Here is a 7,381-nt window from a genome sequence, read left to right as displayed (position 1 = left end):
TTGTATCCATTCAGCCAGTCTTTGTCTTTTGGTTGGGACATTCAACCCATTTACATTTAAGGTAATTATTGATAAGTATGATCCTGTTGCCATTTACTTTGTTGTTGTTGTTGTGGTTGTTTTGGGTGGGGGGGTGGTTTCTAGTTTATAAACCTTTTCTGTGTTTCCTGTCTAGAGAAGATCCTTTAGTGTATGTTGAAGAGCTGGTTTGATGGTGCTGAATTCTCTGAGCTTTTGCTTGTCTGTAAAACTTTTGATTTCTCCTTCATATTTGAATGAGATCCTTGCTGGATACAGTAATCTGGGTTGTAGGTTTTTCTCTTTAATCACTTTAAATATGTCCTGCCATTCCCCTCTGGCTTGAAGCGTTTCTATTTAGAGATCAGCTGTTATCCTTATGGGAATCCCCTCGTGAGTTATTTGTTGTTTTTCCCTTGCTGCTTTTAATATTTATTATTTGAGTTTGCTCTTCATTAATTTGGTTAATATGTGTCTTGGGGTGTGAAACAGCTGTTTTTAACTGAGAAAAGTTTGCAGATTTCAGGGAAGGAAATTAGGAATTCTCCTTGCACATGTCAAGTTAAGCATCTGTATCAGGAGGCAAATCCATTGCTTGAGATCGTCTGTTCCTTTTCAATTATCTAAGCTTCTGCTGAAGTCATGCTCTTTGCTTCTTCCTTGCCCTTCCTGATGGACAGCCTTCTCTTTCAGCTCTTCCGTTTCCTATGTTTTTGTTCTGTTTGGTGAGTTCAGGGCTGATATTTTTCCTGTCACAGCACACTAATCTCTTACCTGCGTGGCTGACACTGGAAAAGGTTATTGAAAGGTTCTGAACTGAGTGACATTTTGAAGAGTCACCTGCTCTTTTCCAGTTCTCACCAAGTGGAAGGGAAGCCTGCCTTCCAACAGGACCGCCCCTTCACAGCCCCCAACTCAAGTTGGCTGCCACTTCCCTCTCATCTCTGACCCTTATCTTCTTTGATGGAAGGTCTACCAAAAGCTACCTAGTGAGGACTAGTTTGTCTCCACTTTCCTTTTCAAATTATTGTCTGAGAAAACCAGAAACAGTCACCCCAATACCATAAGGGGGGTCTCTGCTTATCCCTAAAACTACTCCCTTTCTTCCACCAAGCTCAACTGGAACCATTTGCCTCACCACACAGCCACATAGCTTTCTTACATTGCCAACTGCAGATACAGTCCCTTTTCTCAAATACATCCATTATTATGCCAGGGAAGGAAAACAATCTGCAATCATCCCGCATGGGCACAAGGGTTTTTTATCTGTAGAAAAATCCATTGTATTAGGAGGCCTTCCAGTAATATTATCTGCAACCTTTCAGAAAGATCAGAACACTCATATGCAGGGAAAGGAAACTACTGGATTATCCACACTTGTCAAAGGCACTGTTCTTAGGATTTCCAGCCATGTGACACTCCTTCTGATATTCCAAGTACACCATTCTAAAATTACCACTAGCCCCACTCAAAATCTGAATAAGAACATAAGATATAGTATTAATAGTTCTGAAATAAGTTCCAACTGATAATATTCACAATTCCAGTCACCAAATAAAAGGAGGGAGAGACAACTGCTAAATATAACAGACTTGCAAGCAACTGAAAAGCAGAATGCAGATAATAAAAAAAATTTTGCAAATAAATTTTTGTCACCAAATTTTTAAAATTAAAATGAACCAAACCAGAGACGCTAGAATAGGTCCTAATTTAGTGCTCTGATAAATATTCCTCACAAATGCACAGCAAAACCACCACATATAAAAGCTAAAAGAAACACAAGGAGCATTGATTAAGCAGAGAAAATATCACCAAATAATTTCAGACAGAAAATAGGGACAAATGAGTGTCAAAATATTCTACAGAAAATTCCCTGTGTTATATAACAATCTGAAAAAAACATTTTTTTAACATACATACTGACAGGAAAATAGAGGATCAAGACAATGCAATTGAGGATTTGAAGGGAGTAGTAGACTGCATGTTAAAGAGCATAATTGTTGCCGCTACTGTCAGTGGTGGTCAGAGTCAAAGGGTGGTTAAAAATATTTTGCAGCAGAAATGAAGCCAAACAAACTCTTATAGAAGATTTCAGAAAAGGGAAGGAGCATGGAAGAAGTCTTAAAAAACATAAAATAACATGCATTATATAAGGGACTAGGTATTCATCTTGTTCTGTCCTAGATAGCCTATGGTGGATTCTGTGTCTACCTTTGTTTCCCTAAATACTATAAATCCCAAGAATACTGATAAGAATAGAAAGTCTTAGGTCATATTTGTTCAACAACACCAAGCTTCTCTATTAGAACCAAAAAATCTTAGACAACCTGAGTCTGAGCAGACACAGGGTCAACCTTCTACTTTCCATGTGTACATTTCAAAGATAAACAGAGATGATCTCTATATCATTAAACTATTTTGCTATACATCTTATGCACCATATGATATATCAGGTTCCCAAAATACATGAATGATGGACTTTGGTCATACTAATGGCCAGAGACATTGACCAACTTCACTTTGGGCTATAGGATCACTGTCAACCCCAAAACAGACACATAAACATAAGAAGAACAAATGGTAAGACAGTCCCAGGGAACCCAGTGAAAATCAAATGTGACAGAACAATCCTAGTATCAGTGCTGACTGCTTAGACATAGTTCCCTCAAAGTTGCATGCTGCATCTTTTGGAAATGAGACAGTAGGCACAGCCTACCCACTCCATCCTGCTGGGATAAGTCCCTACTATAACTGTGTCTACCTGGTGACCTTGGCCACCTGATGTGAAGAGCTGATTCACTAGAAAGGATCCTGATGCTGGGAAAGATTGAAGGCAGGAGGAGAAGGGGATGACAGAGGACAAGATGGTTGGATGGCATCACTGATTCAACTCACATGAGTTTCAGCAAGCTCTGGGAAATGGTGAAGGACAAGGAAGCCTGGCATACTGCAGTCCATGGGGTGGGCAAAGAGTTGGACACAACTGAGCAACTGAACAACAACAAAACCTGGTGACTAGGACTGTTCAGTATAGAACTCAGGGTTCACATTGTTCTGCTCCCCTTTATGAAGGAAGTTGCTTGGTTTCTTCCAGAACAGGGCTGAGAATATGCCAGAGCTTCCTCCAAGATGCTGCTGATCCTGCTCTCAGTGGGCTTGCTACCACTGAGCTCAACTCAAGGCCCCATTTCTGCTAAGAATAAAGGGCAAGGTTGCTGAGATTTTGCTTGGGATTGGGAGATGACACTGCAATGAGGAAGCTTGGTAAGGAGGGGAAATAAGTGAAAAGAAAGGTGAACCTTCAAAGTTCTTAAGACAAGGATAAGGCCATTCACATCCTCATTGATGCCAAGTCCTCACATTTTATTTAAAGTGCAATTTGAGCCCAATACACAACTTAAACCAGAGTAAAGACAAAGCAAAATTTACATTTTTACAAAAGTCTTTCTGACTGTGCTAAGAAGGATGCTTTGCAAAAAGGCAAGACTGAAACAGAGAAGTTCTCTCAGGAAGATGTTATGGTAACTGAAGTAGGCAGGGGATGAAGGTGGCCGTGCCAGATGGATGGGGATGCCAGATGGATGGAGGAGGTGAAGCCCATTCAGGGCTATTGCGGAAACAGAGACTATCATAATAAATCCCTCTCTCTCCACATGAAGATATAGAGATTTCAGTGCCCAGTGCTCTCATTTTACTCCCACCCACATCCATTGTTTCAATGCACTGAGTCCACTATGGTCAAGATTGTATTCACAAGTTTACTACCTGTTGCCCCACCCTGAGAAAGCATGTTAAAAGATGTAAGAGGCAGAGATGTATGAAAACATGACACTGAAATGCCCCAGCACTTAACCTAAATTAGCATTAGGGTTTGAGGGATCCTAGGGAGGATAAAAGGGTCTCTCCTCTTTTGAGTTTGTGGTTGATCCTCAGCACAGGAGCAACCCTGCCATCCCTTCAGGTCTTCCTCCCTTTGCAAAAGCATCACAGATAGTGATTGACAAGTTAACTTAGGGAATATAAGAGTGTTTGAAGCATCCTTTTTCCTGGAGAATAGTTGTTGGCCCTGAAGGATTTAGTACTTACTTTGTCTTTCATCTTCTGCTTCTTTTCCTAGAAGACAACAGTGAAGGTTTCTCAGCTGCATGTATTATAAAATTCAATTAATCCTCAATCAATTCTTTTTTTTTTAACCTTAAAAACTTTTCATTTCTCTGGTGTCTTACTAGCATTAGTCTCTGATCAAGAACTGATTAATGTTTGAGCTCCTAAAGACATAGGCAACTGTTTACCCAATCTTGATCTCAGGACTATGAGCATGGCCCTAACTCGAATAGCCCAGATGTCTATCTTGGATGACAAAGGAGTATGCTGCCATTTCCCTTTGTGCAGAAATGACTCCTGACAACCAACCCTTCAACTATTTTCTTCTTTCCCAATATTTCTGTCTTTGCAGTGCTATTTTGCTTCAGTCATGTCAGAATCTTTGTGACCCCATGGAATGCAGCCCACCAGGCTCCTCTGTCCATGGGGATTCTCCAGTCAAGAATACTGGAGTGGATTGCTATTCCCTTCTCCAGGGGATCTTCCCAACCCAGGGATTGAACCCACATCTCTTATGTCTTCTGCATATATGGTTTAAGGAAAAATGCAAGGAAATGGACTTTGGGTACCTTTCCTTTATGTTTCTCCACTCAACTGTGTCCCTGTAGTTATATAATATGCCTATGGTCATTCAGTGATTCCTGTGTGGACCCTCATGTTGTCTTTCTCTCACTCTTATTATTGCTTCACCTGGTCTAAGAGCAGATGGTTCTACATATGCACTTAACTGGCTAGACTTGAAATCATAGTTTTTACATTATGTCAGTGACCCAAAATATAACTGACATGACAACATAATTGCATGGATAATCCCTTTGCTCTTCTTATGTATTTGGAGGCATCCTCTGAGAATTCTAAGATATCTAACACCTTTTTTTGTGAAATTGAAGACACATGTTTGTCTCAAGAATACAGAATTACAATTCAATATCATTAGTATATGGATGAACAGGAATAATGCAAAATGAAACAGGGTAGAAGGGAAGTTGGTAGTTCAAAAGCAGGTCCTGGGAGAAAGAAACTATATAAGGTGACCAGAGATCAAAATGAGAGGGGAACCTTCCAACATTAAGTTCTTCCATTCCTGTGCTGTATTCTACAGATGTAGAGAACCCAGACTAGGGCTCTTTTGAACAGTTTCAGAGACCACCTTCTGGGGGACCTGGTGCACTACCATCTAGACCCCATCGTAATGGTAAGCCTCAACAGAGAACCCACAACCACAAGAAGGTCAACCTCAGCAGCAACCACCCCCACAAGATGCTGAACCTCAACAGAGACCACTTCCACCAGATGGTGATTTTCAGCAGAGACCATGCCCACAAAATGGTCACCCTTAACAGCGACCACTACCACAAAGAGGTCTTGGTCACTGCTCTTCTCCAACACCTGTCCTAAGAAGAATCAGGAACCTCCACTCCCAGGGCATGAATCACAATGACCTCCCCAAGGCCCACTACCCCAGTCATCTGGAATTCAATGACAGGTATGATTCAAGCTTACTCTCCATCAAGGGCCCTAACCCTTACAGGTCTCAAACTTTAACGAGTCACTGAACCAACTGGAACCACATAGAAACTGCATAGTCCTGAATCCCAGTTCTAGGGATTTCTGTTCAGATATATGGAATAGGGTAGTAGGACTTCGTGTTTTTAACAAGATAGCCATGGTGCATCCAATTTTGAAAAACATGGACCCCAAGTTGCTTTTTCCATAATGATTGCTTATCTTAAAGTTGTTCAGTAATGAGGAAGCAGATCTGGATTCTCTCTTGATCTTCTTCCGTCCTCCTTCTCAGGTTCAAATATTTCCCATCTCAAGTTTCCACCGGACCAGACCTGTTAGATCCAGTGTACCTGCTAAATGATACTATAAATTTTTATTGCCAAATGTTACATAGTTTAAAAATATTACTTACATATGTTTAATTTAGAAAAAAACTAAACATAAAGTATGAGGTTATCTTTTAAAAGCATAGATACCCTACTTCCCCAGTTCCTTTCCCAAAGGCCACCACAGTTAACTCTCTTGAACATCCTTTTGAAAATATTTGTGTCTATTTAAATATATGTGATCTTTTTTTATCCACAAATGATATCATATTTTTATATACAGATTTATATATTGCTCAGTTCAAATAACATACTTTTTGAAAAACTTCCATATTAGTTCATAGAACTATGTGGATTTATTTGATTCTGGTTTTTTTTGTTGTGTTCTGTTTTACCAATCTATACTATCTATTGTCTGGCTATGCCATGATTACTTTAACAAAACTCCATCAATGGACATGTAGGCTGGTTTCATTTTTTTGTTATTATAGGATCTATTGCAGAAAGTGTCTTTGTAAATACATATTTGAACGTGATCAACAGTCATCAAAAGATAACCTTAGAAGAATCTGTTTTTATTCATTTTGCAAGCAAGAATCTTCTTTATTCATTTTACAAGCAATCTTTTTTTATTCATTTTACTTAGAGCTCACTGTCTGTTAGGTACATATAAATCATAAACAAAAAGAAATTAGGAAAGAAAGGAAATGAGGAAAACAAGAGGGAGATATTGTGAATTCTCACCCACTTCCCTTCAATTAGTAGCAGGCATAGAAATCCCCTGCCAACCTTGTCTGAACTTCCTTTTTTTTTTTTTTTCAGAAAATGAATAAGAAGATACTAGTCCTTCAGAGATCCATGACATTGGAATAAGTCAGTTTATCTTGAATTTACCAATAAAATAATAAGCATCCATTTTTAAGTGTCATGTCTCATCATGGGTGAAATTTGAGGGCCAGGAACCCAACATGGGAGCATCTGAGACCCCTTCTCACTGATGATTCCAACAGGCTTCCTTAGGGCCACCTTCCTTGGAGACATTTCCCTTTGTTCTGTGCTTAGGGTCAGTACCAGATTTCCTTTTAAATTCCCGCTCTTGCCTCCTTCCTTCTTCTGACACCTTTATTCACAAATCAGCTGCCAGGTGATGGAAAACCACTCTTTGTCTCCTTCCTTGGATTCTATAACACTAATGCAATGTTTTTATTATTTTCACACCTTTTCTGAGATTATAGTAATTTTAGCAAACATGGAAAATACTGCAAGTGTGGAGAACTTGCACAAGGTGAGGAAATCCCTACAATACCAAAGGCTAGCAAGAGTCTCCCTCACTCAGGGGAGGTCCAGATACTCTGAAAAACTTGACCTCAACATCACTAATTAGTAGAGAAATGCAAATCAAAACCACAGTGAAGAATCACCTCACA

The 7,381-nt window shown here is 39.6% G+C and overlaps 1 long non-coding RNA gene across 1 annotated transcript; it reads left to right on the top strand.

Annotated features, from left to right (window-relative positions):
• The first annotated feature begins 357 nt into the window (after window positions 1-357).
• LOC129641409 (uncharacterized) lies at window positions 358-6,864 on the top strand. Its single transcript, XR_008709315.1, has 3 exons — window positions 358-411; window positions 5,332-5,608; window positions 6,777-6,864. It is a non-coding gene; the product is annotated as an uncharacterized LOC129641409 (long non-coding RNA).
• The last annotated feature ends 517 nt before the right edge of the window (window positions 6,865-7,381 follow it).

This window comes from Bubalus kerabau, chromosome 1 (assembly GCF_029407905.1).
Source record: "Bubalus kerabau isolate K-KA32 ecotype Philippines breed swamp buffalo chromosome 1, PCC_UOA_SB_1v2, whole genome shotgun sequence".
NCBI lineage: Eukaryota > Metazoa > Chordata > Mammalia > Artiodactyla > Bovidae > Bubalus > Bubalus kerabau.
The sequence above is the reverse complement of the archived record's forward strand: the minus strand, read 5'-3'. Positions and strand labels throughout refer to the sequence as shown.